This window comes from Nematostella vectensis, chromosome 11 (genome assembly GCF_932526225.1).
Source record: "Nematostella vectensis chromosome 11, jaNemVect1.1, whole genome shotgun sequence".
NCBI lineage: Eukaryota > Metazoa > Cnidaria > Anthozoa > Actiniaria > Edwardsiidae > Nematostella > Nematostella vectensis.
The window spans coordinates 15,152,049-15,170,383 of record NC_064044.1 but is presented as its reverse complement, the minus strand read 5'-3'; the positions used below and the strand labels follow the sequence as shown (position 1 = coordinate 15,170,383).

The 18,335-nt window shown below is 38.8% G+C and overlaps 50 non-coding genes across 50 annotated transcripts; all 50 read left to right on the top strand.

Annotated features, from left to right (window-relative positions):
* The first annotated feature begins 178 nt into the window (after window positions 1–178).
* Trnaf-gaa lies at window positions 179–280 on the top strand. The gene has a single exon. It is a non-coding gene; the product is annotated as a tRNA-Phe (tRNA).
* A 178-nt stretch (window positions 281–458) lies between these two features.
* On the top strand, window positions 459–530 carry Trnae-uuc. The gene has a single exon. It is a non-coding gene; the product is annotated as a tRNA-Glu (tRNA).
* Window positions 531–1,269: 739 nt separating this feature from the next.
* Trnaf-gaa lies at window positions 1,270–1,371 on the top strand. The gene has a single exon. It is a non-coding gene; the product is annotated as a tRNA-Phe (tRNA).
* A 177-nt stretch (window positions 1,372–1,548) lies between these two features.
* On the top strand, window positions 1,549–1,620 carry Trnae-uuc. Its single transcript has one exon. It is a non-coding gene; the product is annotated as a tRNA-Glu (tRNA).
* Window positions 1,621–1,802: 182 nt separating this feature from the next.
* Trnaf-gaa lies at window positions 1,803–1,904 on the top strand. The gene has a single exon. It is a non-coding gene; the product is annotated as a tRNA-Phe (tRNA).
* Window positions 1,905–2,865: 961 nt separating this feature from the next.
* On the top strand, window positions 2,866–2,967 carry Trnaf-gaa. Its single transcript has one exon. It is a non-coding gene; the product is annotated as a tRNA-Phe (tRNA).
* A 177-nt stretch (window positions 2,968–3,144) lies between these two features.
* Window positions 3,145–3,216, top strand: Trnae-uuc. The gene has a single exon. It is a non-coding gene; the product is annotated as a tRNA-Glu (tRNA).
* A 461-nt stretch (window positions 3,217–3,677) lies between these two features.
* On the top strand, window positions 3,678–3,749 carry Trnae-uuc. Its single transcript has one exon. It is a non-coding gene; the product is annotated as a tRNA-Glu (tRNA).
* Window positions 3,750–3,932: 183 nt separating this feature from the next.
* On the top strand, window positions 3,933–4,034 carry Trnaf-gaa. The gene has a single exon. It is a non-coding gene; the product is annotated as a tRNA-Phe (tRNA).
* Window positions 4,035–4,211: 177 nt separating this feature from the next.
* On the top strand, window positions 4,212–4,283 carry Trnae-uuc. The gene has a single exon. It is a non-coding gene; the product is annotated as a tRNA-Glu (tRNA).
* A 206-nt stretch (window positions 4,284–4,489) lies between these two features.
* Window positions 4,490–4,591, top strand: Trnaf-aaa. The gene has a single exon. It is a non-coding gene; the product is annotated as a tRNA-Phe (tRNA).
* A 178-nt stretch (window positions 4,592–4,769) lies between these two features.
* On the top strand, window positions 4,770–4,841 carry Trnae-uuc. The gene has a single exon. It is a non-coding gene; the product is annotated as a tRNA-Glu (tRNA).
* Window positions 4,842–5,021: 180 nt separating this feature from the next.
* On the top strand, window positions 5,022–5,123 carry Trnaf-gaa. The gene has a single exon. It is a non-coding gene; the product is annotated as a tRNA-Phe (tRNA).
* Window positions 5,124–5,555: 432 nt separating this feature from the next.
* On the top strand, window positions 5,556–5,657 carry Trnaf-gaa. The gene has a single exon. It is a non-coding gene; the product is annotated as a tRNA-Phe (tRNA).
* A 177-nt stretch (window positions 5,658–5,834) lies between these two features.
* Trnae-uuc lies at window positions 5,835–5,906 on the top strand. The gene has a single exon. It is a non-coding gene; the product is annotated as a tRNA-Glu (tRNA).
* Window positions 5,907–6,089: 183 nt separating this feature from the next.
* On the top strand, window positions 6,090–6,191 carry Trnaf-gaa. Its single transcript has one exon. It is a non-coding gene; the product is annotated as a tRNA-Phe (tRNA).
* A 178-nt stretch (window positions 6,192–6,369) lies between these two features.
* Window positions 6,370–6,441, top strand: Trnae-uuc. Its single transcript has one exon. It is a non-coding gene; the product is annotated as a tRNA-Glu (tRNA).
* A 739-nt stretch (window positions 6,442–7,180) lies between these two features.
* On the top strand, window positions 7,181–7,282 carry Trnaf-gaa. The gene has a single exon. It is a non-coding gene; the product is annotated as a tRNA-Phe (tRNA).
* Window positions 7,283–7,460: 178 nt separating this feature from the next.
* Window positions 7,461–7,532, top strand: Trnae-uuc. Its single transcript has one exon. It is a non-coding gene; the product is annotated as a tRNA-Glu (tRNA).
* Window positions 7,533–7,714: 182 nt separating this feature from the next.
* Trnaf-gaa lies at window positions 7,715–7,816 on the top strand. Its single transcript has one exon. It is a non-coding gene; the product is annotated as a tRNA-Phe (tRNA).
* A 177-nt stretch (window positions 7,817–7,993) lies between these two features.
* Window positions 7,994–8,065, top strand: Trnae-uuc. The gene has a single exon. It is a non-coding gene; the product is annotated as a tRNA-Glu (tRNA).
* A 462-nt stretch (window positions 8,066–8,527) lies between these two features.
* Trnae-uuc lies at window positions 8,528–8,599 on the top strand. The gene has a single exon. It is a non-coding gene; the product is annotated as a tRNA-Glu (tRNA).
* Window positions 8,600–8,782: 183 nt separating this feature from the next.
* Window positions 8,783–8,884, top strand: Trnaf-gaa. The gene has a single exon. It is a non-coding gene; the product is annotated as a tRNA-Phe (tRNA).
* A 177-nt stretch (window positions 8,885–9,061) lies between these two features.
* Window positions 9,062–9,133, top strand: Trnae-uuc. The gene has a single exon. It is a non-coding gene; the product is annotated as a tRNA-Glu (tRNA).
* A 182-nt stretch (window positions 9,134–9,315) lies between these two features.
* Window positions 9,316–9,417, top strand: Trnaf-gaa. The gene has a single exon. It is a non-coding gene; the product is annotated as a tRNA-Phe (tRNA).
* A 177-nt stretch (window positions 9,418–9,594) lies between these two features.
* Trnae-uuc lies at window positions 9,595–9,666 on the top strand. Its single transcript has one exon. It is a non-coding gene; the product is annotated as a tRNA-Glu (tRNA).
* Window positions 9,667–9,848: 182 nt separating this feature from the next.
* Window positions 9,849–9,950, top strand: Trnaf-gaa. Its single transcript has one exon. It is a non-coding gene; the product is annotated as a tRNA-Phe (tRNA).
* Window positions 9,951–10,127: 177 nt separating this feature from the next.
* On the top strand, window positions 10,128–10,199 carry Trnae-uuc. Its single transcript has one exon. It is a non-coding gene; the product is annotated as a tRNA-Glu (tRNA).
* Window positions 10,200–10,661: 462 nt separating this feature from the next.
* Window positions 10,662–10,733, top strand: Trnae-uuc. Its single transcript has one exon. It is a non-coding gene; the product is annotated as a tRNA-Glu (tRNA).
* A 182-nt stretch (window positions 10,734–10,915) lies between these two features.
* On the top strand, window positions 10,916–11,017 carry Trnaf-gaa. The gene has a single exon. It is a non-coding gene; the product is annotated as a tRNA-Phe (tRNA).
* Window positions 11,018–11,194: 177 nt separating this feature from the next.
* On the top strand, window positions 11,195–11,266 carry Trnae-uuc. Its single transcript has one exon. It is a non-coding gene; the product is annotated as a tRNA-Glu (tRNA).
* Window positions 11,267–11,445: 179 nt separating this feature from the next.
* Window positions 11,446–11,547, top strand: Trnaf-gaa. Its single transcript has one exon. It is a non-coding gene; the product is annotated as a tRNA-Phe (tRNA).
* Window positions 11,548–11,725: 178 nt separating this feature from the next.
* On the top strand, window positions 11,726–11,797 carry Trnae-uuc. Its single transcript has one exon. It is a non-coding gene; the product is annotated as a tRNA-Glu (tRNA).
* A 182-nt stretch (window positions 11,798–11,979) lies between these two features.
* Window positions 11,980–12,081, top strand: Trnaf-gaa. Its single transcript has one exon. It is a non-coding gene; the product is annotated as a tRNA-Phe (tRNA).
* Window positions 12,082–12,791: 710 nt separating this feature from the next.
* Trnae-uuc lies at window positions 12,792–12,863 on the top strand. Its single transcript has one exon. It is a non-coding gene; the product is annotated as a tRNA-Glu (tRNA).
* A 183-nt stretch (window positions 12,864–13,046) lies between these two features.
* On the top strand, window positions 13,047–13,148 carry Trnaf-gaa. The gene has a single exon. It is a non-coding gene; the product is annotated as a tRNA-Phe (tRNA).
* Window positions 13,149–13,325: 177 nt separating this feature from the next.
* Window positions 13,326–13,397, top strand: Trnae-uuc. Its single transcript has one exon. It is a non-coding gene; the product is annotated as a tRNA-Glu (tRNA).
* A 716-nt stretch (window positions 13,398–14,113) lies between these two features.
* On the top strand, window positions 14,114–14,215 carry Trnaf-gaa. Its single transcript has one exon. It is a non-coding gene; the product is annotated as a tRNA-Phe (tRNA).
* A 178-nt stretch (window positions 14,216–14,393) lies between these two features.
* Trnae-uuc lies at window positions 14,394–14,465 on the top strand. Its single transcript has one exon. It is a non-coding gene; the product is annotated as a tRNA-Glu (tRNA).
* A 181-nt stretch (window positions 14,466–14,646) lies between these two features.
* On the top strand, window positions 14,647–14,748 carry Trnaf-gaa. Its single transcript has one exon. It is a non-coding gene; the product is annotated as a tRNA-Phe (tRNA).
* A 178-nt stretch (window positions 14,749–14,926) lies between these two features.
* On the top strand, window positions 14,927–14,998 carry Trnae-uuc. The gene has a single exon. It is a non-coding gene; the product is annotated as a tRNA-Glu (tRNA).
* A 716-nt stretch (window positions 14,999–15,714) lies between these two features.
* On the top strand, window positions 15,715–15,816 carry Trnaf-gaa. Its single transcript has one exon. It is a non-coding gene; the product is annotated as a tRNA-Phe (tRNA).
* A 178-nt stretch (window positions 15,817–15,994) lies between these two features.
* On the top strand, window positions 15,995–16,066 carry Trnae-uuc. Its single transcript has one exon. It is a non-coding gene; the product is annotated as a tRNA-Glu (tRNA).
* A 181-nt stretch (window positions 16,067–16,247) lies between these two features.
* Trnaf-gaa lies at window positions 16,248–16,349 on the top strand. Its single transcript has one exon. It is a non-coding gene; the product is annotated as a tRNA-Phe (tRNA).
* Window positions 16,350–16,527: 178 nt separating this feature from the next.
* Trnae-uuc lies at window positions 16,528–16,599 on the top strand. The gene has a single exon. It is a non-coding gene; the product is annotated as a tRNA-Glu (tRNA).
* Window positions 16,600–17,060: 461 nt separating this feature from the next.
* On the top strand, window positions 17,061–17,132 carry Trnae-uuc. The gene has a single exon. It is a non-coding gene; the product is annotated as a tRNA-Glu (tRNA).
* Window positions 17,133–17,315: 183 nt separating this feature from the next.
* Window positions 17,316–17,417, top strand: Trnaf-gaa. Its single transcript has one exon. It is a non-coding gene; the product is annotated as a tRNA-Phe (tRNA).
* Window positions 17,418–17,594: 177 nt separating this feature from the next.
* Trnae-uuc lies at window positions 17,595–17,666 on the top strand. Its single transcript has one exon. It is a non-coding gene; the product is annotated as a tRNA-Glu (tRNA).
* Window positions 17,667–17,848: 182 nt separating this feature from the next.
* Window positions 17,849–17,950, top strand: Trnaf-gaa. Its single transcript has one exon. It is a non-coding gene; the product is annotated as a tRNA-Phe (tRNA).
* A 177-nt stretch (window positions 17,951–18,127) lies between these two features.
* Trnae-uuc lies at window positions 18,128–18,199 on the top strand. Its single transcript has one exon. It is a non-coding gene; the product is annotated as a tRNA-Glu (tRNA).
* The last annotated feature ends 136 nt before the right edge of the window (window positions 18,200–18,335 follow it).

Below are 18,335 nucleotides of genomic sequence, written 5' to 3'. Positions count from 1 at the left end.
GCATTTTTTAAAATCTAGAAGGTCTTACTTTTATAATTAGATAAAGTTTTAATTATTGCGCAAAAACAATGGCGAAGAACAGCAGTCCTTCTTTGGTTGCCAATTTGCGCACTTTTTATTTCTTCATTCAAAATTCATCATATTTAAGCCCGAGCAGACTAAGTCTGGACATGAACGTGCCGAAATAGCTCAGTTGGGAGAGCGTCAGACTGAAGATCTGAAGGTCCCTGGTTCAATCCGGAGAGTTTGTAGGAACTCTGAAAAATCCCGGGTTTCGGCATTTTTTTAAACCATTTTTGTTAACTGGAGATCTTTCACAGTCAAGACACGGCAGACATGTTTGTAAAGAATGGTACAAATATGAGCTTGATAAATTTATGGAGAAAACATCATCGTACCTCAATACTATTCTTCGCGCTGTATTTAATCAAGAAAACATTTCCTAAGGTGAGCAGATATCCCATATGGTCTAGCGGTTAGGATTTCTGGTTTTCACCCAGACGGCCCGGGTTCTACTCCCGGTATGGGAAAAATGCATTTTTTTAAATCTAGAAGGTCTTACTTTTATAATTAGATAAAGTTTTGATTTATGCGCAAAAACAATGGCGAAGAAGAGCAGTCCTTCTTTGGTTGCCATTTTGCGCACTTTTTATTTCTTCATTCAAAATTCATCATATTTAAGCTCGAGCAGACTAAGTCTGGACATGAACGTGCCGAAATAGCTCAGTTGGGAGAGCGTCAGACTGAAGATCTGAAGGTCCCTGGTTCAATCCGGAGAGTTTGTAGGAACTCTGAAAAATCACGGGTTTCGGCATTTTTTAAACCATTTTTGTTAACTGGAGCTCTTTCACAGTCAAGACACGGCAGACATGTTTGTAAAGAATGGTACAAATATAAGCTTGATAAATTTATGGAGAAAACATCATCGTATCATAATACTATTTTTCGCGCTGTATTTAATCAAGAAAACATTTCCTAAGGTGAGCAGGTATCCCATATGGTCTAGCGGTTAGGATTTCTGGTTTTCACCCAGACAGCCAGGGTTCGACTCCCGGTACGGGAAAATCTCTTTTATTTTAATCTAGAAGTTCTTACCGATTTAATTAGATAAAGTATCGACTATTGCGCAAAAACAAAGTTTTGAATATTGCGCAAAAACAATTGCGAGGAAGAGCAGTCCTTCTTTGGTTGCCATTTCGGCACTTTTTATTTTTTCATTCAAAATTCATCATATTTAAGCCCGAGCAGACTAAGTCTGGACATGAACTTGCCGAAATAGCTCAGTTGGGAGAGCGTCAGACTGAAGATCTGAAGGTCCCTGGTTCAATCCGGAGAGTTTGTAGGAACTCTGAAAAATCCCGGGTTTCGGCATTTTTTAAACCATTTTTGTTAACTGGAGCTCTTTCACAGTCAAGACACGGCAGACATGTTTGTAAAGAATGGCACAAATATGAGCTTGATAAATTTATGGACAAAACATCATCGCATCATAATACTATTCTTCGCGCTGTATTTAATCAAGAAAACATTTCCTAAGGTGAGCAGGTATCCCATATGGTCTAGCGGTTAGGATTTCTGGTTTTCACCCAGACGTCCCGGGTTCTACTCCCGGTATGGGAAAAATGCATTTTTTTAAATCTAGAAGGTCTTACTTTTATAATTAGATAAAGTTTTGATTATTGCGCAAAAACAATGGCGAAGAAGAGCAGTCCTTCTTTGGTTGCCATTTTGCGCACTTTTTATTTCTTCATTCAAAATTCATCATATTTAATCCCGAGCAGACTAAGTCTGGACATGAACATGCCGAAATAGCTCAGTTGGGAGAGCGTCAAACTGAAGATCTGAAGGTCCCTGGTTCAATCCGGAGAGTTTGTAGGAACTCTGAAAAATCCCGGGTTTCGGCATTTTTTAAACCATTTTTGTTAACTGGAGCTCTTTCACAGTCAAGACACGGCAGACATGTTTGTAAAGAATGGTACAAATATGAGCTTGATAAATTTATGGAGAAAACATCATCGTACCTTAATACTATTCTTCGCGCTGTATTTAATCAAGAAAACAATTCCTAAGGTGAGCAGATATCCCATATGGTCTAGCGGTTAGGATTTCTGGTTTTTTACCCAGACGGCCCGGGTTTGACTCCCGGTATGGGAAAAAATGCATTTTTTTAAATCTAGAAGGTCTTACTTTTATAGATAGATAAAGTTTTGATTATTGCGCAAAAACAATGGCGAGGAAGAGCAGTCCTTCTTTGGTTGCCATTTTGGCACTTTTTATTTTTTCATTCAAAATTCATCATATTTAAGCCCTAACAGACTAAATCTGGACATGAACGTGCCGAAATAGCTCAGTTGGGAGAGCGTCAGACTGAAGATCTGAAGGTCTCTGGTTCAATCCGGAGAGTTTGTAGGAACTCTGAAAAATCCCCTGTTTCGGCATTTTTTAAATCATTTTTGTTAACTGGAGCTCTTTCACAGTCAAGTCACGGCAAACATGTTTGTAAAGAATGGTACAAATATGAGCTTGATAAATTTATGGAGAAAACATCATCGTATCTCAATACTATTATTCGCGCTGCATTTAATGAAGAAAACATTTCCTAAGGTGAGCAGATATCCCATATGGTCTAGCGGTTAAAATTTCTGGTTTTCACCCAGACGGGTTCGACTCCCGGTATGGGAAAAAATGCATTTTTTTAAATCTAGAAGGTCTTACTTTTATAATTAGATAAAGTTTTGATTATTGCGCAAAAACAATGGCGAAGAAGAGCAGTCCTTCTTTGGTTGCCATTTTGCGCACTTTTTATTTCTTCATTCAAAATTCATCATATTTAAGCTCGAGCAGACTAAGTCTGGACATGAACGTGCCGAAATAGCTCAGTTGGGAGAACGTCAGACTGAAGATCTGAAGGTCCCTGGTTCAATCCGGAGAGTTTGTAGGAACTCTGAAAAATCCCGGGTTTCGGCATTTTTTAAACCATTTTTGTTAACTGGAGCTCTTTAACAGTCAAGACACGGCAGACATGTTTGTAAAGAATGGTACAAAAATGAGCTTGATAAATTTATGGAGAAAACATCATCGTACCTTAATACTATTCTTCGCGCTGTATTTTATCAAGAAAACATTTTCTAAGGTGAGCAGATATCCCATATGGTCTAGAGGTTAGGATTTCTGGTTTTCACCCAGACGTCCCGGGTTCTACTCCCGGTATGGGAAAAATGCATTTTTTTAAATCTAGAAGGTCTTACTTTTATAATTAGATAAAGTTTTGATTATTGCGCAAAAACAATGGCGAAGAAGAGCAGTCCTTCTTTGTTTGACATTTTGCGCACTTGTTATTTTTTCATACAAAATTCATCATATTTAAGCCCGAGCAGACGAAGTCTGGACATGAACGTGCCGAAATAGCTCAGTTGGGAGAGCGTCAGACTGAAGATCTGAAGGTCTCTGGTTCAATCCGGAGAGTTTGTAGGAACTCTGAAAAATCCCCTGTTTCGGCATTTTTTAAACCATTTTTGTTAACTGGAGCTCTTTCACAGTCAAGACACGGCAGACATGTTTGTAAAGAATGGTACAAATATGAGCTTGATAAATTTATGGAGAAAACATCATCGTATCTTAATACTATTCTTCGCGCTGTATTTAATCAAGAAAACATTTCCTAAGGTGAGCAGATATCCCATATGGTCTAGCGGTTAGGATTTCTGGTTTTCACCCAGACTGCCCGGGTTCGACTCCCGGTATGGGAAAAAATGCATTTTTTTAAATCTAGAAGGTCTTACTTTTATAATTAGATAAAGTTTTGATTATTGCGCAAAAACAATGGCGAAGAAGAGCAGTCCTTCTTTGGTTGCCATTTTGCGCACTTTTTATTTCTTCACTCAAAATTCATCATATTTAAGCCCAAACAGACTAAGTCTGGACATGAACGTGCCGAAATAGCTCAGTTGGGAGAGCGTCAGACTGAAGATCTGAAGGTCCCTGGTTCAATCCGGAGAGTTTGTAGGAACTCTGAAAAATCCCGGGTTTCGGCATTTTTTAAACCATTTTTGTTAACTGGAGCTCTTTCACAGTCAAGACACGGCAGACATGTTTGTAAAGAATGTCACAAATATGAGCTTGATAAATTTATGGAGAAAACATCATCGTATCATAATACTATTTTTCGCGCTGTATTTAATCAAGAAAACATTTCCTAAGGTGAGCAGGTATCCCATATGGTCTAGCGGTTAGGATTTCTGGTTTTCACCCAGACTGCCAGGGTTCGACTCCCGGTACGGGAAAATCTCTTTTATTTTAATCTAGAAGTTCTTACCGATTTAATTAGATAAAGTTTTGACTATTGCGCAAAAACAAAGTTTTGAATATTGCGCAAAAACAATGGCGAGGAAGAGCAGTCCTTCTTTGGTTGCCATTTCGGCACTTTTTATTTTTTCATTCAAAATTCATAATATTTAAGCCCGAGCAGACTAAGTCTGGACATGAACGTGCCGAAATAGCTCAGTTGGGAGAGCGTCAGACTAAAGATCTGAAGGTCCCTGGTTCAATCCGTAGAGTTTGTAGGAACTCTGAAAAATCCCGGGTTGCGGCATTTTTTAAAACCATTTTTGTTAACTGGAGCTCTTTCACAGTCAAGACACGGCAGACATGTTTGTAAAGAATGGCACAAATATGAGCTTGATAAATTTATGGAGAAAACATCATTGTATCACGATACTATTCTTCGCGCTGTATTTAATCAAGAAAACATTTCCTATGGTGAGCAGATATCCCATATGGTCTAGCGGTTAGGATTTCTGGTTTTCACCCAGACGGCCCGGGTTCGACTCCCGATATGGAAAAAATGCATTTTTTTAAATCTAGAAGGTCTTACTTTTATAATTAGATAAAGTTTCGATTATTGCGCAAAAACAATGGCGAAGAAGAGCAGTCCTTCTTTGTTTGACATTTTGCGCACTTTTTTTTTTCATACAAAATTCATCATATTTAAGCCCGAGCAGACGAAGTCTGGACATGAACGTGCCGAAATAGCTCAGTTGGGAGAGCGTCAGACTGAAGATCTGAAGGTCTCTGGTTCAATCCGGAGAGTTTGTAGGAACTCTGAACAATCCCGGGTTTCGGCATTTCTTTAAACCATTTTTGTTAACTGGACCTCTTTCACAGTCAAGACACGGCAGACATGTTTGTAAAGAATGGCACAAATATGAGCTTAATAAATTTATGGTGAAAACATCATCGTATCATGATACTATTTTTCGCGCTGTTAATAAGCAAGAAAACCTTTCCTAAGTTGAGCAGATATCCCATATGGTCTAGCGGTTAGGATTTCTGGTTTTCACCCAGACGTCTCGGGTTCTACTCCCGGTATGGGAAAAATGCATTTTTTTAAATCGAGAAGGTCTTACTTTTATAATTAGATAAAGTTTTGATTATTGCGCAAAAACAATGGCGAAGAAGAGCAGTCCTTCTTTGGTTGCAATTTTGCGCACTTATTATTTCTTCATTCAAAATTCATCATATTTAAGCCCGAGCAGACTAAGTCTGGACATGAACGTGCCGAAATAGCTCAGTTGGGAGAGCGTCAGACTGAAGATCTGAAGGTCCCTGGTTCAATCCGGAGAGTTTGTAGGAACTCTGAAAAATCCCCTGTTTCGGCATTTTTTAAACCATTTTTGTTAACTGGAGCTCTTTCACAGTCAAGACACGGCAGACATGTTTGTAAAGAATGGTACAAATATGAGCTTGATAAATTTATGGAGAAAACATCATTGTATCTTAATACTATTCTTCGCGCTGTATTTAATCAAGAAAACATTTCCTAAGTTGAGCAGATATCCCATATGGTCTAGCGGTTAGGATTTCTGGTTTTCACCCAGACGGCCCGGGTTCGACTCCCGGTATGGGAAAAAATGCATTTTTTAAAATCTAGAAGGTCTTACTTTTATAATTAGATAAAGTTTTAATTATTGCGCAAAAACAATGGCGAAGAACAGCAGTCCTTCTTTGGTTGCCAATTTGCGCACTTTTTATTTCTTCATTCAAAATTCATCATATTTAAGCCCGAGCAGACTAAGTCTGGACATGAACGTGCCGAAATAGCTCAGTTGGGAGAGCGTCAGACTGAAGATCTGAAGGTCCCTGGTTCAATCCGGAGAGTTTGTAGGAACTCTGAAAAATCCCGGGTTTCGGCATTTTTTTAAACCATTTTTGTTAACTGGAGATCTTTCACAGTCAAGACACGGCAGACATGTTTGTAAAGAATGGTACAAATATGAGCTTGATAAATTTATGGAGAAAACATCATCGTACCTCAATACTATTCTTCGCGCTGTATTTAATCAAGAAAACATTTCCTAAGGTGAGCAGATATCCCATATGGTCTAGCGGTTAGGATTTCTGGTTTTCACCCAGACGGCCCGGGTTCTACTCCCGGTATGGGAAAAATGCATTTTTTTAAATCTAGAAGGTCTTACTTTTATAATTAGATAAAGTTTTGATTTATGCGCAAAAACAATGGCGAAGAAGAGCAGTCCTTCTTTGGTTGCCATTTTGCGCACTTTTTATTTCTTCATTCAAAATTCATCATATTTAAGCTCGAGCAGACTAAGTCTGGACATGAACGTGCCGAAATAGCTCAGTTGGGAGAGCGTCAGACTGAAGATCTGAAGGTCCCTGGTTCAATCCGGAGAGTTTGTAGGAACTCTGAAAAATCACGGGTTTCGGCATTTTTTAAACCATTTTTGTTAACTGGAGCTCTTTCACAGTCAAGACACGGCAGACATGTTTGTAAAGAATGGTACAAATATAAGCTTGATAAATTTATGGAGAAAACATCATCGTATCATAATACTATTTTTCGCGCTGTATTTAATCAAGAAAACATTTCCTAAGGTGAGCAGGTATCCCATATGGTCTAGCGGTTAGGATTTCTGGTTTTCACCCAGACAGCCAGGGTTCGACTCCCGGTACGGGAAAATCTCTTTTATTTTAATCTAGAAGTTCTTACCGATTTAATTAGATAAAGTATCGACTATTGCGCAAAAACAAAGTTTTGAATATTGCGCAAAAACAATTGCGAGGAAGAGCAGTCCTTCTTTGGTTGCCATTTCGGCACTTTTTATTTTTTCATTCAAAATTCATCATATTTAAGCCCGAGCAGACTAAGTCTGGACATGAACTTGCCGAAATAGCTCAGTTGGGAGAGCGTCAGACTGAAGATCTGAAGGTCCCTGGTTCAATCCGGAGAGTTTGTAGGAACTCTGAAAAATCCCGGGTTTCGGCATTTTTTTAAACCATTTTTGTTAACTGGAGCTCTTTCACAGTCAAGACACGGCAGACATGTTTGTAAAGAATGGCACAAATATGAGCTTGATAAATTTATGGAGAAAACATCATTGTATCACGATACTATTCTTCGCGCTGTATTTAATCAAGAAAACATTTCCTAAGGTGAGCAGATATCCCATATGGTCTAGCGGTTAGGATTTCTGGTTTTCACCCAGACGGCCCGGGTTCGACTCCCGGTATGGGAAAAATGCAATTTTTTAAATCTAGAAGGTCTTACTTTTATAATTAGATAAAGTTTTGATTATTGCGCAAAAACAATGGCGAAGAAGAGCAGTCCTTCTTTGGTTGCCATTTTGCGCACTTTTTATTTCTTCATTCAAAATTCATCATATTTAAGCCCGAGCAGACTAAGTCTGGACATGAACGTGCCGAAATAGCTCAGTTGGGAGAGCGTCAGACTGAAGATCTGAAGGTCCCTGGTTCAATCCGGAGAGTTTGTAGGAACTCTGAAAAATCCCGGGTTTCGGCATTTTTTAAACCATTTTTGTTAACTGGACCTCTTTCACAGTCAAGACACGGCAGACATGTTTGTAAAGAATGATACAAATATGTGCTTTATAAATTTATGGAGAAAACATCATCGTATCATAATACTATTCTTCGCGCTGTATTTAATCAAGAAAACATTTCCTAAGGTGAGCAGATATCCCATATGGTCTAGCGGTTAGGATTTCTGGTTTTCACCCAGACGGCCCGGGTTCTACTCCCGGTATGGGAAAAAATGCATTTTTTTAAATCTAGAAGGTCTTACTTTTATAATTAGATAAAGTTTTGATTATTGCGCAAAATCAATGGCGAAGAAAAGCAGTCCTTCTTTGTTTGACATTTTGCGCACTTTATATTTTTTCATACAAAATTCATCATATTTAAGCCCGAGCAGACGAAGTCTGGACATGAACGTGTCGAAATAGCTCAGTTGGGAGAGCGTCAGACTGAAGATCTGAAGGTCCCTGGTTCAATCCGGAGAGTTTGTAGGAACTCTGAAAAATCCCCTGTTTCGGCATTTTTTAAACCATTTTTGTTAACTGGAGCTCTTTCACAGTCAAGACACGGCAGACATGTTTGTAAAGAATGGTACAAATATGAGCTTGATAAATTTATGGAGAAAACATCATCGTACCTTAATACTATTCTTCGCGCTGTATTTAATCAAGAAAACATTTCCTAAGGTGAGCAGATATCCCATATGGTCTAGCGGTTAGGATTTCTGGTTTTCACCCAGACGGCCCGGGTTCTACTCCCGGTATGGGAAAAAATGCATTTTTTTAAATCTAGAAGGTCTTACTTTTATAATTAGATAAAGTTTTGATTATTGCGCAAAAACAATGGCGAAGAAGAGCAGTCCTTCTTTGGTTGCCATTTTGCGCACTTTTTATTTCTTCATTCAAAATTCATCATATTTAAGCCCGAGCAGACTAAGTCTGGACATGAACGTGCCGAAATAGCTCAGTTGGGAGAGCGTCAGACTGAAGATCTGAAAGTCCCCGGTTCAATCCGGAGAGTTTGTAGGAACTCTGAAAAATCCCGGGTTTCGGCATTTTTTAAACCATTTTTGTTAACTGGACCTCTTTCACAGTCAAGACACGGCAGACATGTTTGTAAAGAATGGCACAAATATGAGCTTTATAAATTTATGGAGAAAACATCATCGTACCTTAATACTATTCTTCGCGCTGTATTTAATCAAGAAAACATTTCCTAAGGTGAGCAGATATCCCATATGGTCTAGCGGTTAGGATTTCTGGTTTTCACCCAGACGTCCCGGGTTCTACTCCCGGTATGGGAAAAATGCATTTTTTTAAATCTAGAAGGTCTAACTTTTATAATTAGATAAAGTTTTGATTATTGCGCAAAAACAATGGCGAAGAAGAGCAGTCCTTCTTTGTTTGACATTTTGCGCACTTGTTATTTTTTCATACAAAATTTATCATATTTAAGCCCGAGCAGACGAAGTCTGGACATGAACGTGCCGAAATAGCTCAGTTGGGAGAGCGTCAGACTGAAGATCTGAAGGTCTCTGGTTCAATCTGGAGAGTTTGTAGGAACTCTGAAAAATCTCGGGTTTCGGCATTTTTTAAACCATTTTTGTTAACTGGAGCTCTTTCACAGTCAAGACACGGCAGACATGTTTGTAAAGAATGGTACAAATATGAGCTTGATAAATTTATGGAGAAAACATCATCGTACCTCAATACTATTCTTCGCGCTGTATTTAATCAAGAAAACATTTCCTAAGGTGAGCAGATATCCCATATGGTCTAGCGGTTAGGATTTCTGGTTTTCACCCAGACGTCCCGGGTTCTACTCCCGGTATGGGAAAAATGCATTTTTTTAAATCTAGAAGGTCTAACTTTTATAATTAGATAAAGTTTTGACTATTGCGCAAAAACAATGGCGAAGAAGAGCAGTCCTTCTTTGGTTGACATTTTGCGCACTTTTTATTTCTTCATTCAAAATTCATCATATTTAAGCCCGAGCAGACTAAGTCTGGACATGAACGTGCCGAAATAGCTCAGTTGGGAGAGCGTCAGACTGAAGATCTGAAGGTCCCTGGTTCAATCCGGAGAGTTTGTAGGAACTCCGAAAAATCCCGGGTTTCGGCATTTTTTAAACCATTTTTGTTAACTGGAGCTCTTTCACAGTCAAGACACGGCAGACATGTTTGTAAAGAATGGTACAAATATGAGCTTGATAAATTTATGGAGAAAACATCATCGTACCTCAATACTATTCTTCGCGCTGTATTCAATCAAGAAAACATTTCCTAAGGTGAGCAGATATCCCATATGGTCTAGCGGTTAGGATTTCTGGTTTTCACCCAGACAGCCCGGGTTCGACTCCCGGTATGGGAAAAAATGCATTTGTTTAAATCTAGAAGGTCTTACTTTTATAATTAGATAAAGTTTTGATTATTGCGCAAAAACAATGGCGAGGAAGAGCAGTCCTTCTTTGGTTGCCATTTTGCGCACTTTTTATTTCTTCATTCAAAATTCATCATATTTAAGCCCGAGCAGACTAAGTCTGGACATGAACGTGCCGAAATAGCTCAGTTGGGAGAGCGTCAGACTGAAGATCTGAAGGTCTCTGGTTCAATCCGGAGAGTTTGTAGGAACTCTGAAAAATCCCCTGTTTCGGCATTTTTTAAACCATTTTTGTTAACTGGAGCTCTTTCACAGTCAAGACACGGCAGACATGTTTGTAAAGAATGGTACAAATATGAGCTTGATAAATTTATGGAGAAAACATCATCGTATCTTTATACTATTATTCGCGCTGTATTTAATCAAGAAAACATTTCCTAAGGTGAGCAGATATCCCATATGGTCTAGCGGTTAGGATTTCTGGTTTTCACCCAGACGGCCCGGGTTCGACTCCCGGTATGAGAAAAAATGCATTTTTTAAATCTAGAAGGTCTTACTTTTATAATTAGATAAAGTTTTGATTATTGCGCAAAAACAATGGCGAAGAAGAGCAGTCCTTCTTTGGTTGCCATTTTGCGCACTTTTTATTTCTTCATTCAAAATTCATCATATTTAAGCTCGAGCAGACTAAGTCTGGACATGAACGTGCCGAAATAGCTCAGTTGGGAGAGCGTCAGACTGAAGATCTGAAGGTCCCTGGTTCAATCCGGAGAGTTTGTAGGAACTCTGAAAAATCCCGGGTTTCGGCATTTTTTAAACCATTTTTGTTAACTGGAGCTCTTTCACAGTCAAGACACGGCAGACATGTTTGTAAAGAATGGTACAAATATGAGCTTGATAAATTTATGGAGAAAACATCATCGTACCTCAATACTATTCTTCGCGCTGTATTTAATCAAGAAAACATTTCCTAAGGTGAGCAGATATCCCATATGGTCTAGCGGTTAGGATTTCTGGTTTTCACCCAGACGTCCCGGGTTCTACTCCCGGTATGGGAAAAATGCATTTTTTTAAATCTAGAAGGTCTAACTTTTATAATTAGATAAAGTTTTGATTATTGCGCAAAAACAATGGCGAAGAAGAGCAGTCCTTCTTTGTTTGACATTTTGCGCACTTTTTTTGTCATACAAAATTCATCATATTTAAGCCCGAGCAGACGAAGTCTGGACATGAACGTGCCGAAATAGCTCAGTTGGGAGAGCGTCAGACTGAAGATCTGAAGGTCCCTGGTTCAATCCGGAGAGTTTGTAGGAACTCTGAAAAATCCCGGGTTTCGGCATTTTTTTAAACCATTTTTGTTAACTGGACCTCTTTCACAGTCAAGACACGGCAGACATGTTTGTAAAGAATGGCACAAATATGAGCTTGATAAATTTATGGACAAAACATCATCGTATCATAATACAATTCTTCGCGCTGTATTTAATCAAGAAAACATTTCCTGAGGTGAGCAGATATCCCATATGGTCTAGCGGTTAGGATTTTTGGTTTTCACCCAGACGTCCCGGGTTCTACTCCCGGTATGGGAAAAATGCATTTTTTTAAATCTAGAAGGTCTTACTTTTATAATTAGATAAAGTTTTGATTATTGCGCAAAATCAATGGCGAAGAATAGCAGTCCTTCTTTGTTTGACATTTTGCGCACTTTTTATTTTTTCATACAAAATTCATCATATTTAAGCCCGAGCAGACGAAGTCTGGACATGAACGTGCCGAAATAGCTCAGTTGGGAGAGCGTCAGACTGAAGATCTGAAGGTCCCTGGTTCAATCCGGAGAGTTTGTAGGAACTCTGAAAAATCCCGGGTTTCGGCATTTTTTAAACCATTTTTGTTAACTGGAGCTCTTTCACAGTCAAGACACAACAGACATGTTTGTAAAGAATGGTACAAATATGAGCTTGATAAATTTATGGAGAAAACATCATCGTACCTTAATACTATTCTTCGCGCTGTATTTAATCAAGAAAACATTTCCTAAGGTGAGCAGATATCCCATATGGTCTAGCGGTTAGGATTTCTGGTTTTCACCCAGACGTCCCGGGTTCTACTCCCGGTAAGGGAAAAATGCATTTTTTTAAATCTAGAAGGTCTAACTTTTATAATTAGATAAAGTTTTGATTATTGCGCAAAAACAATGGCGAAGAAGAGCAGTCCTTCTTTGTTTGACATTTTGCGCACTTGTTATTTTTTCATACAAAATTTATCATATTTAAGCCCGAGCAGACGAAGTCTGGACATGAACGTGCCAAAATAGCTCAGTTGGGAGAGCGTCAGACTGAAGATCTGAAGGTCTCTGGTTCAATCTGGAGAGTTTGTAGGAACTCTGAAAAATCCCCTGTTTCGGCATTTTTTAAACCATTTTTGTTAACTGGAGCTCTTTCACAGTCAAGACACGGCAGACATGTTTGTAAAGAATGGTACAAATATGAGCTTGATAAATTTATGGAGAAAACATCATCGTACCTTAATACTTTTCTTCGCGCTGTATTTAATCAAGAAAACATTTCCTAAGGTGAGCAGATATCCCATATGGTCTAGCGGTTAGGATTTCTGGTTTTCACCCAGACGTCCCGGGTTCGACTCCCGGTATGGGAAAAAATGCATTTTTTTAAATCTAGAAGGTCTAACTTTTATAATTAGATAAAGTTTTGACTATTGCGCAAAAACAATGGCGAAGAAGAGCAGTCCTTCTTTAGTTGACATTTTGCGCACTTTTTATTTCTTCATTCAAAATTCATCATATTTAAGCCCGAGCAGACTAAGTCTGGACATGAACGTGCCGAAATAGCTCAGTTGGGAGAGCGTCAGACTGAAGATCTGAAGGTCCCTGGTTCAATCCGGAGAGTTTGTAGGAACTCCGAAAAATCCCGGGTTTCGGCATTTTTTAAACCATTTTTGTTAACTGGAGCTCTTTCACAGTCAAGACACGGCAGACATGTTTGTAAAGAATGGTACAAATATGAGCTTGATAAATTTATGGAGAAAACATCATCGTACCTCAATACTATTATTCGCGCTGTATTTAATCAAGAAAACATTTCCTAAGGTGAGCAGATATCCCATATGGTCTAGCGGTTAGGATTTCTGGTTTTCACCCAGACGGCCCGGGTTCGACTCCCGGTATGGGAAAAATGCATTTTTTTTAAATCTAGAAGGTCTTACTTTTATAATTAGATAAAGTTTTGATTATTGCGCAAAAACAATGGCGAGGAAGAGCAGTCCTTCTTTGGTTGCCATTTTGCGCACTTTTTATTTCTTCATTCAAAATTCATCATATTCAAGCCCGAGCAGACTAAGTCTGGACATGAACGTGCCGAAATAGCTCAGTTGGGAGAGCGTCAGACTGAAGATCTGAAGGTCTCTGGTTCAATCCGGAGAGTTTGTAGGAACTCTGAAAAATCCCCTGTTTCGGCATTTTTTAAACCATTTTTGTTAACTGGAGCTCTTTCACAGTCAAGACACGGCAGACATGTTTGTAAAGAATGGTACAAATATGAGCTTGATAAATTTATGGAGAAAACATCATCGTATCTTTATACTATTATTCGCGCTGTATTTAATCAAGAAAACATTTCCTAAGGTGAGCAGATATCCCATATGGTCTAGCGGTTAGGATTTCTGGTTTTCACCCAGACGGCCCGGGTTCGACTTCCGGTATGAGAAAAAATGCATTTTTTAAATCTAGAAGGTCTTACTTTTATAATTAGATAAAGTTTTGATTATTGCGCAAAAACAATGGCGAAGAAGAGCAGTCCTTCTTTGGTTGCCATTTTGCGCACTTTTTATTTTTTCATTCAAAACTCATCATATTTAAGCTCGAGCAGACTAAGTCTGGACATGAACGTGCCGAAATAGCTCAGTTGGGAGAGCGTCAGACTGAAGATCTGAAGGTCCCTGGTTCAATCCGGAGAGTTTGTAGGAACTCTGAAAAATCCCGGGTTTCGGCATTTTTTTTAACCATTTTTGTTAACTGAAGCTCTTTCACAGTCAAGACACGGCAGACATGTTTGTAAAGAATGGCACAAATATGAGCTTGATAAATTTATGGAGAAAACATCATTGTATCACGATACTATTCTTCGCGCTGTATTTAATCAAGAAAACATTTCCTAAGGTGAGCAGATATCCCATATGGTCTAGCGGTTAGGATTTCTGGTTTTCACCCAGACTGCCCGGGTTCGACTCCCGGTATGGGAAAAATGAATTTTTTTAAATATAGAAGGTCTTACTTTTATAATTAGATAAAGTTTTGATTATTGCGCAAAAACAATGGCGAAGAAGAGCAGTCCTTCTTTGGTTGCCATTTTGGCACTTTTTATTTTTTCATTCAAAATTCATCATATTTAAGCCCGAGCAGACTAAGTCTGGACATGAACGTGCCGAAATAGCTCAGTTGGGAGAGCGTCAGACTGAAGATCTGAAGGTCCCTGGTTCAATCCGGAGAGTTTGTAGGAACTCTGAAAAATCCCGGGTTTCGGCATTTTTTTAAACCATTTTTGTTAACTGGACCTTTTTCACAGTCAAGACACGGCAGACATGTTTGTAAAGAATGGCACAAATATGAGCTTGATAAATTTATGGACAAAACATCATCGTATCATAATACTATTCTTCGCGCTGTATTTAATCAAGAAAACATTTCCTAAGGTGAGCAGATATCCCATATGGTCTAGCGGTTAGGATTTCTGGTTTTCACCCAGACGGCCCGGGTTCGACTCCCGGTATGGGAAAAATGCATTTTTTTTAAATCTAGAAGGTCTTACTTTTATAATTAGATAAAGTTTTGATTATTGCGCAAAAACAATGGCGAGGAAGAGCAGTCCTTCTTTGGTTGCCATTTTGCGCACTTTTTATTTCTTCATTCAAAATTCATCATATTCAAGCCCGAGCAGACTAAGTCTGGACATGAACGTGCCGAAATAGCTCAGTTGGGAGAGCGTCAGACTGAAGATCTGAAGGTCTCTGGTTCAATCCGGAGAGTTTGTAGGAACTCTGAAAAATCCCCTGTTTCGGCATTTTTTAAACCATTTTTGTTAACTGGAGCTCTTTCACAGTCAAGACACGGCAGACATGTTTGTAAAGAATGGTACAAATATGAGCTTGATAAATTTATGGAGAAAACATCATCGTATCTTTATACTATTATTCGCGCTGTATTTAATCAAGAAAACATTTCCTAAGGTGAGCAGATATCCCATATGGTCTAGCGGTTAGGATTTCTGGTTTTCACCCAGACGGCCCGGGTTCGACTTCCGGTATGAGAAAAAATGCATTTTTTAAATCTAAAAGGTCTTACTTTTATAATTAGATAAAGTTTTGATTATTGCGCAAAAACAATGGCGAAGAAGAGCAGTCCTTCTTTGGTTGCCATTTTGCGCACTTTTTATTTCTTCATTCAAAACTCATCATATTTAAGCTCGAGCAGACTAAGTCTGGACATGAACGTGCCGAAATAGCTCAGTTGGGAGAGCGTCAGACTGAAGATCTGAAGGTCCCTGGTTCAATCCGGAGAGTTTGTAGGAACTCTGAAAAATCCCGGGTTTCGGCATTTTTTTTAACCATTTTTGTTAACTGAAGCTCTTTCACAGTCAAGACACGGCAGACATGTTTGTAAAGAATGGCACAAATATGAGCTTGATAAATTTATGGAGAAAACATCATTGTATCACGATACTATTCTTCGCGCTGTATTTAATCAAGAAAACATTTCCTAAGGTGAGCAGATATCCCATATGGTCTAGCGGTTAGGATTTCTGGTTTTCACCCAGACTGCCCGGGTTCGACTCCCGGTATGGGAAAAATGAATTTTTTTAAATATAGAAGGTCTTACTTTTATAATTAGATAAAGTTTTGATTATTGCGCAAAAACAATGGCGAAGAAGAGCAGTCCTTCTTTGGTTGCCATTTTGGCACTTTTTATTTTTTCATTCAAAATTCATCATATTTAAGCCCGAGCAGACTAAGTCTGGACATGAACGTGCCGAAATAGCTCAGTTGGGAGAGCGTCAGACTGAAGATCTGAAGGTCCCTGGTTCAATCCGGAGAGTTTGTAGGAACTCTGAAAAATCCCGGGTTTCGGCATTTTTTTAAACCATTTTTGTTAACTGGACCTTTTTCACAGTCAAGACACGGCAGACATGTTTGTAAAGAATGGCACAAATATGAGCTTGATAAATTTATGGACAAAACATCATCGTATCATAATACTATTCTTCGCGCTGTATTTAATCAAGAAAACATTTCCTAAGGTGAGCAGGTATCCCATATGGTCTAGCGGTTAGGATTTTTGGTTTTCACCCAGACGTCCCGGGTTCTACTCCCGGTATGGGAAAAATGCATTTTTTTAAATCTAGAAGGTCTTACTTTTATAATTAGATAAAGTTTTGATTATTGCGCAAAATCAATGGCGAAGAATAGCAGTCCTTCTTTGTTTGACATTTTGCGCACATTTTTTTTTTTCATACAAAATTCATCATATTTAAGCCCGAGCAAACGAAGTCTGGACATGAACGTGCCGAAATAGCTCAGTTGGGAGAGCGTCAGACTGAAGATCTGAAGGTCTCTGGTTTAATCCGGAGAGTTTGTAGGAACTCTGAAAAATCCCCTGTTTCGGCATTTGTTAAACCATTTTTGTTAACTGGAGCTCTTTCACAGTCAAGACACAGCAGACATGTTTGTAAAGAATGGTACAAATATGAGCTTGATAAATTTATGGAGAAAACATCATCGTATCTTAATACTATTCTTCGCGCTGTATTTAATGAAGAAAACATTTCCTAAGGTGAGCAGATATCCCATATGGTCTAGCGGTTAGGATTTCTGGTTTTCACCCAGACTGCCCGGGTTCGACTCCCGGTATGGGAAAAAATGCATTTTTTTAAATCTAGAAGGTCTTACTTTTATAATTAGATAAAGTTTTGATTATTGCGCAAAAACAATGGCGAAGAAGAGCAGTCCTTCTTTGGTTGCCATTTTGCGCACTTTTTATTTCTTCATTCAAAATTCATCATATTTAAGCTCGAGCAGACTAAGTCTGGACATGAACGTGCCGAAATAGCTCAGTTGGGAGAGCGTCAGACTGAAGATCTGAAGGTCCCTGGTTCAATCCGGAGAGTTTGTAGGAACTCTGAAAAATCCCGGGTTTCGGCATTTTTTAAACCATTTTTGTTAACTGGAGCTCTTTCACAGTCAAGACACGGCAGACATGTTTGTAAAGAATGGTACAAATATGAGCTTGATAAATTTATGGAGAAAACATCATCGTACCTCAATACTATTCTTCGCGCTGTATTTAATCAAGAAAACATTTCCTAAGGTGAGCAGATATCCCATATGGTCTAGCGGTTAGGATTTCTGGTTTTCACCCAGACGTCCCGGGTTCTACTCCCGGTATGGGAAAAATGCATTTTTTTAAATCTAGAAGGTCTAACTTTTATAATTAGATAAAGTTTTGATTATTGCGCAAAAACAATGGCGAAGAAGAGCAGTCCTTCTTTGGTTGCCATTTTGCGCACTTTTTATTTCTTCATTCAAAATTCATCATATTTAAGCCCGAGCAGACTAAGTCTGGACATGAACGTGCCGAAATAGCTCAGTTGGGAGAGCGTCAGACTGAAGATCTGAAGGTCCCTGGTTCAATCCGGAGAGTTTGTAGGAACTCTGAAAAATCCCGGGTTTCAGCATTTTTTAAACCATTTTTGTTAACTGGAGCTCTTTCACAGTCAAGACACGGCAGACATGTTTGTAAAGAATGGTACAAATATGAGCTTGATAAATTTATGGAGAAAACATCATCGTATCTTTATACTATTATTCGCGCTGTATTTAATCAAGAAAACATTTCCTAAGGTGAGCAGATATCCCATATGGTCTAGCGGTTAGGATTTCTGGTTTTCACCCAGACGGCCCGGGTTCGACTCCCGGTATGGGAAAAAATGCATTTTTTTAAATCTAGAAGGTCTTACTTTTATAATTAGATAAAGTTTTGATTATTGCGCAAAAACAATGGCGAAAAACAGCAGTCCTTCTTTGGTTGCCATTTTGCGAACTTTTTATTTCTTCATTCAA